Below are 11,240 nucleotides of genomic sequence, written 5' to 3'. Positions count from 1 at the left end.
GAGGTTTTTTTTCAGGTTTTCTAATCTGTTCTTTTATATTTATTACTATTAATATTTTGTTATTTTATTCTTTACTTTATTTTCTAAGACCAGGTACCTTACCTGTGGAGGGCGGGCTGCAGAGTGAAGGATGAGCCATAGTAACCTGAGACAGTTCCCAGTGGCCTAAGAGGAAAGGCTGTTCTTCCTGGGTTAATTTTTGTTTATTTGCTTTGTTTCCTTTTTTTCTTTTCCTTTTTTTTTTTTTTTTTTTGCTCTGTAGTTTCTTTCTTTCTTTTCTTTCTTTAATTTGCTTCCATTGCTTTTCTTACATTCCACATACTCTTGTTGGGTCTTCATTTTTATTTCTCTCTCTTCTCATCTTACCGTCTTTTATTTTATTCTATTTTTTTTCCTGTTTCATTTTTATTCTTATTCCTTTATATTTTTCTATGATTTTTCACTCATTACTTATTTTTTCCTGACTGTGATATTGTTCCTTTTCTATGTTTTTTTACAATTTACTATTGTTCTTTTTTCCTCTTCTATCTTTCCTTTTCTATGGTCTTAACATTTTTTTCAGGGTAACATGGGCAACTACAAGAATATAGAGTAAATGTAAACAAGTGTCGAAGAAGAACCTTAACACAAAACAAAACAAAATAAAACCCCAGAATAGAAAGAGAAGCTAACCATCTGAATAAGCCCAAGCTAAACAGATGCCCAGACACCAGGAAAAAATTACAAACCATGCTATGAAACAGGAAGACATGATCCAGTCTAATGAACAAACTTAAAAACAGGTAGAGATGCAGAACATGGAACAACTAATCAGTGATGTCCAAACATATGAATCACCTTAATGAAGTGAAGGAAGAGATAAAGTAGGTTAAGAAGATCCTGGGGGAACATACAGAAGAAATCATGAACAAACATAAAAAGAAAACTGATCTGATGGAGATGAATGACACGAGGCAAGAAATAAAAAATACACTGGAAGCACATACCAGTAGAGTTGAAGATGCAGAGGAAATAATTAGTGACATTGAAGATAGTATATCTGAAATCACACAGATAGTAGAACACATAGATAAAAAGATAGAAAAACTTTCAGCAGGTATTCAGGGAATTGAATGAGAAGGTGAAACACACAAACTTATATATTATAGGCATCCCAGGGGGAGAAGAGAAAGGAAAGAGGGTAGAAGCAGTGTTGGAGGAAATTATGGCTGAAAATGTCACTACACTTTTGAGGGACATGGATGTATATATCCAGGAAGTACAGGTACTCCAAACAATATAAATCCTTACAGGCCTACCTGAGACATGTACTTACCAAATTGTTCAAATGCTCAAGACAAAGAGAGAATACTGAAAGGAGCAAGAGAAAAGAGATCCATGACATACAAGAAAAGCTTGATAAGATTAAACACTCCCTTCTTATCTGAAGTCATGGAGGTGAGAAGGTAGTGGTATGACATAGTTAAGGTAAAAGTAAAAAACTGCCAACCAAGAATTCTGTGTCCAACAAAGCTGTCAATCAAAAATGAGGGAGAGTTCAAAATATTCACAGAAAAACAGAAACTAATAGAATGTGCTGACAAGAAATTGCTGTAGCATTTTAATATGGTTATGAATTCCAAAAATAGATATTGGATTATGTACCTGGGCCTGATTGAGTTATGATTAGGACTTTAATTGGGCCACATCATTAGGGCATTGTGTCCCCACCCCTTGGTGGGTGGGGGTTCACAGATAAAAGGCATGGCAAAGGACAGAGTTGCGGGTTTCTGATGTTGGAGTTTCGATGTTGGAGTTTGATGCCAAAATCTTAAGCTGGAACCCCAAGGAAAGAGATAGAGCCATTTACCTGATAGTCTACAGCTGACCTTGTAGAGGAAACAGTGAGCCCAGAGGAACCCAGAAAGCCTGAACCCTTACAGATGTCAGCAGCCATCTTGCTCCAACATGTGGAAATATACTTTGGTGAGGGAAGTAACTTATGGTTTATGGCATGGTATCTGTAAGCTCCTACCCCAAATAAATACTCTTCATAACACTCAGCAGATTTCTGGTATTTTGCATCAGCATCCCTTTGGCTGACTAATACACTTGCCCTTCAAGAAATACTAAAGGATGGGAAGGGTGGCGGACTTGGCCCAGTCGTTAGGGCGTCCGTCTTCCACATGGGAGGTCCGCAGTTCAAACTCTGGGCCTCCTTGACCCGTGTGGAGCTGGCCCGCATGCAGTGCTGATGCATGCAAGGAGTGCCCTGCCACAGAGGGGTGTCCCCCGCGTAGGGGAGCCCCACGCGCAAAGAGTGTGCCCCGTAAGGAGAGCCACCTAGCACGAAAGAAAGTGCAGCCTGCCCAGGAATGGTGCCTCACACACGGAGAGCCATCAACAAGATGATGCAACAAAAGGATACACAAATTCCCCTGCTGCTGACAACAACAGAAGCGGACAAAGAAGACGCAGCAAATAGACACAGAGAACAGACAACAGGGGTGGGGGGGGAAGGGGGGAGAAATAAATAAATAAATAAATCTTTAAAAAAAAGAAAAAATGCATATTTATAAAAAAATAAATAAATAAAAATAAAGAATGGGAAGGAGTAGGGTGGGGAGGATGGTTTGGATACTCCATGTAACGGGGGATATTTAGGGGAGGGAGCAGGTGAACACTGGGGATTGGTGGGTATGTGGTTGAAACTACAGTGTTGAGAAAGTTATTTTGGCAATATGACAAGGAAGGGTTACTGGTTTAGGATGTTGGATGCGGGGAGCATTTGCAACAGGGTGCACCCGGGGCAGTCTTCTAGAGAATGTGTGAGTGATCACTTTGAAATAGTGTGTTGTATCACTCATCATGTGGGGGAGACCCACATGATGAGTAAGAAGGAGTTGGACTTCCATCCTGGGGAAGCCCATTGTGTTCTCAAACAGAGGGGAGGATGTCTCTAAAGAGCAATGGCAGTTCCTAATAGGGGGAGGACAGACTAGTGTGTCAAGCCCTCAGCATTGTTGCAAGTGTCTATGAATATTGTCCTTCAAGGAGTGAAGCATGTGGTCAATGTGGGCCCCAAGGGTAGTGGAGGGAGGAATAGAATAGATGGAAGAGGGGTTATTTAGGGTACAGTGGAAATGTTCTGCATGATCTTGCAATGATGGATAAGGCCATGTTAAATTTCATTAAAAATGTGTAAAAGTGTATGGTCTAAAATGTAAAGCATAATGTAAACCATTGACCATGGTTAGTAGCTATGTTTCAATATTTGTACATCAGTTATAACAAATGTACCATCCCATGTAAAAAGGTTATTAATAGGGAAGGGGGAAAAGGGGGAAAATGTTGGGTATATGGGAGTCCCTTGTATTCTGTATGTGACTTCACTGTGAGCTAAAACTTCTTTGAAGATAAAATGAAAAGAAGTAAGAGATTGGGGATGAAATGGAAGAAAATGCCACTGTACATACAGGACAATAAATATTATAGTGAAGAAAGGCAAAATGTCAAAAAATATACAAAAATATTTTTCATTTTCTAACACACTCCCTTTTTTACTTTATTTTAGTTTTTCTAAATTATTATGTATTTTATTTCATATGTTTAAACTTAACATTATTATTTCATTTTCCTATGAAGTGAATTTGGTAGTATTCTTGGCTTCATTATCAAAGAAGTTTTGGATCACTGAAGGGTTAAAACAGTGGCAGGGGAGGATCATTGGTGTGGGGTGTCAATTTTGGGGGATGCATGGGAGGAGGTTCATCTGGGTATATATTTAGGATATATAAATGTGTTTGAATGTTCATGGGGCATTGCCACACTGGGTAGAGATTCACACAACAACTGAAAGAATATTGAATTCCCATCCTGGGGAGCTCTGCCACATTCTCTAATGGAATATTAACAATTCCCCAAGTCCAGGGACAATGACTAGTAAAGAAGGATGGTCCAGTGATGGGCCCCTGATATTGACAACTACGCTTGTGAGTCTATTGTGCTTGAAATTCCAGCTTAGCCTAGTGTTGCATGGTTCTTAAGAGTTACCTCCTGAGGGACAGCATTTTGCTCAGATGAGACCTCTCCCTAAACCAAACTCAATATAAATGCATTTCCTTCTCCCCAGTGTGGGACATGACTCCTGGGAATGAATGCCCCTGGAACTGAGAGATTACTACTAAGCACTGTCTGGTGCTGCAACTGAAAAAAGACCCTGATTAAAAGGGGTAAAAGGTAAAGAAATGAGTGTATACGCCTAAGAGACTTCAAAGTGAGACAGAAGGTCCTCAGAGAGGTAATGCTTATGCAGGATCCTCATAGACTGCCAACATAGATACTCCTCCAAATACTGGCGCTCCTGAGGGCTCTGGAGACTCCCAGGTCCTAGGGTCATGGCAGATAGCTCCAGAGTTTGGTGCCTTGCCAGTGGGTCTTACTTTAGAGTTTGTGCACCCAAGTGTGACCCAAGTTGGACTCAGATGTGAGTTCTCTACACATGCCTCTTTTGTCCCTTTTCTTTGAAGCTATGGTTGGTGTTGGAGTTGGTAGGTGTACATCCAAGAGACTTGAATCTCTGGGCTGTCCATGTGTCAGCTGGGCCCTGAGCTTCAATGGAGTTGCAACACATACTCTCCAGTTCATCTGGCTCACCCAGGACAACCAACAAGGAGGTAAGGATGGACAACCACCCCACCAAGGAATTGAGAGAGTCTACAGCTGCAAGCAGGAGAGTCCCATCCATCAGCCATATGGATCGAAGCCCCCACTTAATTGGAGGGGAACTGGGCATCACCATCCCAGAATCCTCAGGATTGGGGAATAAAATATGGACTAGAGTGGGCTTACTGGTATTCTACTATAGACTTGTTGTGATTCTATCAATGGAAGAAATTTTATTACTGATTTGGAGACAGTGGCCACTGGAGATGTTGAAGTCAGGAAGAGGGAAAAATGTGTAATATGGGAGCATTTTTGGAACTTGGAATTGTCCTGGATGACATTGCAATGACAGATACAGTCATTATATATCCTGCTATAACCTACAGAATTGACTGGAAGAGAGTTGTAAACTGCAATGTAAACTATAATCCATGCTTAGTGGCAATGCTCTAAAATGTGTTCATCAATTGCAAGTGAATGTACCACACTAATGAGGGATATTGTTAATGTGGGAAAAGTTGGGAGGTGTGGGGAGTGGGGCATATGGTAATCCCTTATGTTTTTATATAACATTTTATATAATCTAAGTATTTTTAAAAAATAAAAAAAAATATTTAAAAAAAGAAATACTAAAGGGAGTTCAGCAGGTTGAAAGACAAAACAGGAGAAAATGGGCTGGGGCAGAATGTGGAAGGAAGATTGTTAGTAAGAATAACTAAAAAGATAAAAAGAGAATTTTAAAAAATATGTCATATATAAACCTAAAGAAAATGACTAATGTAATTCAATGACAGTAATAACATTGAAGTCAATGGATTAAACTCTTCAATCAAAAGACACAGATTAGCAGAATGGATAAGTAAATATGACCCATCCATATGCTGTCTAAAAGAAACTCACCTTAGACCCAAGGACACAAGGAGATTGCAAGTGAGTGATTGGATAATGATTTTACATGAAAAACTAAAAAGGACAAGAGTAGGTATACTAATATCAAACAAAATAGACTTTAAATGCAAAACTATTTTAAGAGACAAAAAAGGACACTTTATAGTAATAAAGGGTAATCTATTGTAGGGAGCCACCGCTGTGAAGCCTATTCACAACCCTCTGCAACATGGCGAAATTCACAAACCTGCCCTGTCACTTCCTTGTTCTTCTTCCTCCCTGCTCCTTTGTTCTCCGTTTCCGCCACTGCCCAGGCAAATACAGCAGTGCACAGGCGCAAGGCAGGAAACTCTGCATACCAGGCAAGAGCTTTCAGCCAATCCCCTCCTTGGACATTTGCCACCCGTGAAACCAGCCTATCACCCATGAGCATGCCCCCTTTTTCCCTTATATATATCCCTGTGTGTTACCCCCAATAAACGCAGCATGATCAGAATACTGTCTTGCTGTCATTCTTCGTGTCTCTTGTCCCATAACATTCCTCCCTGACAGGTGCCCGAGCTCCCGTTAGTGTCCCGTGGGTCAGGACAACCACAATCTATCAAGAAGAGAGGAAAATCATGAACATTTAGATTTTTTTTCATCTAAGCAGGATGCCCCAAAATACATAAGGTAAATGTTGAAAAAACTAAGTGGAGAAACAGATACCTCTACAATTGTAGTGGGGCACTTGAATACACAATTATCACCATTAGACAGAACATCTCACCAGAAGGTCATTAAGAAACAGAGACTTTGAACAATACCTTAGAGGAATTAGACCTAACAGACATATACAGAACATTATATCCAAATACAGCAGGATATACATTCTTCTCGAGCGAACATGGATCATTCTCCAGGATAGACCACATGCTAGGTCACAGAACAAATCTCAAAGAATTCAGAAAGAAGGAAATTATACAAAGCCACATAAAGATGCTACAAGAAAAGAAAATTACAGACCAATCTTGCTAATGAACCTGGGTGATAAATCCTCAACAATATACTTGCTAACCATATTCAACAACACATCAAACAAATTATATACCATGATCAAGTAGGTTTCACCTCTAGTATGCAAGGATGTTTCAGCATAAGAAAATTAATCAATGCAAAATACCACGTTAAAATATTGAAAGAAAAAAAACAAATGATTCTCTTAGTTGATGCAGAAAAAGCATTTGATAAAACACAGTTTCATTTCTTGATAAAAACTCTATAAAAAGTTAGGAATAGAATGAAACTTCCTCAATATGATAAAGGATATATATTTTAAAAAGCCACAGCTATCATCATATTCAATGGTAAAATGCTATTGGCTTTCCCTCTAAGATCTGGGACAAGACAAGGATGCCCACTGTCACCATTCTTATTTAACATTGTGCTAGAAATACTTGCCTGAGCACCTAGGCAATACAAAGAAATAAAAGACAAACAAATTGGAAAGGAAAAAGTAAAAATGTCACTATTTGCAGATGACATAATCCTATATGTAGAAAGCCTTGAAAAATCTACAAGTTTCTAGAGCTGATAAATGAGTTCAGTAAAGTGGCAGGATAAAAGATCAACAGATTAAAAAACAGTACCATTTCTGTACCCCAGTAATGAACAATCTGAAGAGGAAATCAAGAAAAAAAATTCCATTTACAATAGCAACACAAAGAATCAGATATCTAGAACAAATATAACTAAAGATGTAAAGGAAAACTATACATTATTAAAGGAAATCTAAGAGGACCTAAATAAATGGAAGAATATTCCCTGTCCATGCACTGAAAGTGTAAACATCATTAAGATGTCTGTCTTACCCAAATTGATTTACAGATTTATCACAATCCCATTACAAATTACAATAGCATTTTTTAATGAATTTGAAAAACTAAATATGAAATTTATTTGGAAGGCAAGGGGCCCTGAATAGCTAATGACAAATTAAAAAGAAACAAAATTGGAGGAATTGTGTTACCTGACTTTAAGGCATACTACAAAGCTACAGTGGTCAGAACTGCATGGTATTGGCACAAGGATAGACAACTGAATAATGGAACAAATTGAGGGTTCTGATGTAGATCATCACAAGGCCACCAATGCTGAGACCAGTGCAGCAATAGGTTTGCATGAAGGGAAGGTGATGCAGAGCTGAAGAAATAAAAGGACAGAAAGAAAGACACAAGAGAGAAAATAATGATGGGAACAGGGGACTCAACAGCTTTTGGAACTGATAGCCTCGACCCTAGTTTCCACATCATATTTATTAGAAATTACACAGTAGTAGTTATCTATGTTTACTTTCTTTTTTTTTAAGATTCATTTGTTTATTTCTCTCCCTTCTCCCCCACCGCCCTGCCCCATTTGTCTGCTCTCTGTGTCCATTTGCTTCATGTTCTTTGTCCGCTTCTGTTGTTGTTAGCAGCATGGGAATCTGTGTTTCTTTTTGCTGCCTCATCTTGCTGCGTCAGCTCTCCGTGTGTGTGGCACCGTTCCTGCGCAGGCTGTGCTTTCTTTCGTGCTGGGTGGCTCTCCTTACAGGGTGCACTCCTTGCACATGGGGTTCCCCTGCACGGGGGCACCCCTGTGTGGCAGGGCATTCCTTGCGCACATGACTGCTGTGCGTGGGCCAGCTCCACACAGGTCAAGGAGGCCCGGGGTTTGAACCGAGGGCCTCCCATGTGGTAAACAGACACCCTAACCACTGGGCCAAGTCCGCTTCCTCTATGTTTACTTTCAAGATTGCTTGTTATTAAAGCTGCAGACCTGCAATGCTAGGGAACAGGCCATACAAAGTTCATATACCTCTGCACACAAATCATTTTCATGCTGACCAGATAGCATTCCATCTAGTCAAGGCCAGTGTTCCAAAGCCCACACTTTTTATCTGCATTATGGAAATGTTTCAATTTCAAGCCAGATCCGCATGTTCAAATACAAGCTATTTTCCCACATACCAAGTCCACTCAACTGGAACAGAACTGATTCCTCAACAAATTGTGCTGAAAGAACTGGATATCCATATCCAAAAGCATGAGGGAGGATCACCATCTTATGTCCTTTACAAAAATTAACTCAATGTGGATCAAAGATCTAAATATAAGAGCCAAGATCATAAAGCTCCTACAAGATAATGTAGGGAAGCCACTACAAGGTCTTGTAATAGGAAATGGTTTCATAAACTTTAAACTCAAAGCACAAGCAATCAAAGAAAAAAAACAGATAAATGAATGGGACCTACTCATATTTAAAAACTTTTGCATTTCAAAGGAGTTTGTCAAGAAAGTGAAAAGACAACCTACTCAATGGTAGAAAATATTTGGTAACCATTTATCCAGTAAGGACCTAATATTCAGCATATATTGAGAAATACTACATCTCAAAAAATCAAAAGACAAACAACCCATTTTAAAAATGTGCAAGAAATTTGAATAGACACTTTTCCAAAAAAGAAATACAAATGGTTAAGCACATGAAAAGATGTTCAACATTCCTAGCTATTAGGGAAATGCAAATAAAAAATGAGATATCATCTTACACCTATTAGACTGACATCTATTTAAAAAATTGAGAACCACATGTGTTGGAGAGGATGTGGATTAAAGGGAACTCTTATCCAATGTTGGTGGAATGGAGAATGATTCAGCCATTGTGGAGTATGGTTTGGAGTTTCCTCAGGAATATATAGAACTGCCATATGATCCAGCAATCCCACTGCTGGATATATAGCCAGAAGAATTGAAAGCAGGGACATGAACAGATACATGTACATTAATGTTCATATTGGCACTTATGATGATTGTCAATGTTGAAAGCAGCCCAAGTGTCCATCAACAGAAGAATGGATAAGCAAATTGTGTCTGAGAAATTTTTAATTTTTCAATGATTTTATTTTTGTATATTTTGAAATTATGTTTTTAAATTCATGGAGCTTCAGGATTACTATTTTCTCTTTTATAATTATATACAACCTGATATTTTCCTGGTAGTGCCTTGTGTTTCATGGTATTTTAACTGACTAAGCTTGTTTATAGGAATTCTTTCCAGTTAATATGGACTAAGCACATTTTGCCCCATTCATTCTGCTCATTATAACAAAAATCTTGTACAAAATCCATAAAGCAACTGACAGAAAACTTTTAAAAGAGAAATGAAGATAGATTGGCTAGGGAAATTTCCCTTAATAAAGATGTAGGAAAACCAAAGGGATATATTAGAACTGAAAAACAAAATAATTGTAATTTAAAAAGTCACTGCATGGACTTCATAGCAGAATTGTGAAAGCATAGGAAAGAATCAGTGTACTTGAATACTCATCAATAGAAATGTCCATTCTGGTCCACAGGGGAAAAAGAGACTGAAAAAAATTCACAGAGTTTCAGTAATCTTTGGGATGATGATAAAAGTTCAAATTTTCTTAGCAATACAGTCTCAGAAGGAGAAAAAATGTTTGAATAAAAATAATGACTAGAAACTTGCTAATTTGGGGGAAGACATAGACCCATAGGTTCAAGAAGTTAAGAAAATCCCTAGGAAGCCAAACCTAAAGAAACCCATGCCAAGACACATCACAATTAAAATTTTTCTTACTAAAGACAAAAAAAAAAAAAATCTTAAAAGCAACAAGAAAGAAATGGTACATTACCTGCCAGGGAACAATGCCTAGAATGACAGCAATTTTTTAATCAGTAACCATGGAAACCAGAAGAAAGTGACACAGTGTTTTCCAAATCTGAAGGAAAATCACTTGTACCCAGAATTCTATATTTAGTGAAAATAACTCTCAAGAATAAAAATGGAATAAAGACATTCTAAAATGAAGGGAAATTAAAATACACTTATTTCCATCAGACCTTCTAAAAGAATATTACAGGAAAGTTTTGTTATTTTTTTCATTTTTTGTTTTAGTACTTATTTGTATTTAATAATAATTAAGATGCTTTATTATTTACATTTACAGATTATACATAATATATAATAAATCTATATGGATTTTTGGCCAATAGTTCAATGAATTGATTGATATTAATAGTAAGGGACTAGGAATGGAAAAGATTGGAAAGATAGCAATTAGAACCTCAACATATTTTTTTAGGGGTTGGACCATAAAGAGTTATGCTAAACTTTAACTGGGTCAATAGCATGTGAGAATAGCTAGAAAAATCTGAAAATTAAGAGTCAAGGGAAGGGATTAGCCTCACTTAGTATTAAAAACATAGTTACAGTAATTACCATAGTGTGGTACATGGTGCAGCTACAGAGAGAAAGAGCAAAGAAACAGACATCGTAAATATCCTTACGTGTATAAGAAGCTTTAAAACGTAACACAAGTGCTTGCTTTGGCAGCACATGCACTAAAATTGTAACAATACAGAGAAGATTAGCATAGCCCCTGTGCAAGGATGACATGCAAATTTGTGAAGTGTTCCATATCTTTTTGAATTTTGTTTGCTATTATTATTATTATTGGAATAATGAAAGTGTTCTAAGAATGATTGAAGTGATAAATGCACAAATATGTGACTACACTGAATACCACTGATTGTCTACTTTGGATAGATTTATGCTTCTTAATATGTATCAATAAAATTGATTTAAAAATCATTCTAAAATAGTGAGTTACTGTATGAAAATTCTAAATAAATGTAAAATATTAAGAAATATTATTACTAAGCATA

The 11,240-nt window shown here is 37.6% G+C and overlaps 1 non-coding gene across 1 annotated transcript; it reads left to right on the top strand.

Moving 5' to 3' along the window:
• The first annotated feature begins 10,892 nt into the window (after positions 1 to 10,892).
• LOC111766383 (U6 spliceosomal RNA) lies at positions 10,893 to 10,999 on the top strand. Its single transcript, XR_002798449.1, has one exon. It is a non-coding gene; the product is annotated as a U6 spliceosomal RNA (small nuclear RNA).
• The last annotated feature ends 241 nt before the right edge of the window (positions 11,000 to 11,240 follow it).

Source organism: Dasypus novemcinctus, chromosome 8 (assembly GCF_030445035.2).
Source record: "Dasypus novemcinctus isolate mDasNov1 chromosome 8, mDasNov1.1.hap2, whole genome shotgun sequence".
NCBI classification, from domain to species: domain Eukaryota; kingdom Metazoa; phylum Chordata; class Mammalia; order Cingulata; family Dasypodidae; genus Dasypus; species Dasypus novemcinctus.
The sequence above is the reverse complement of the archived record's forward strand: the minus strand, read 5'-3'. Positions and strand labels throughout refer to the sequence as shown.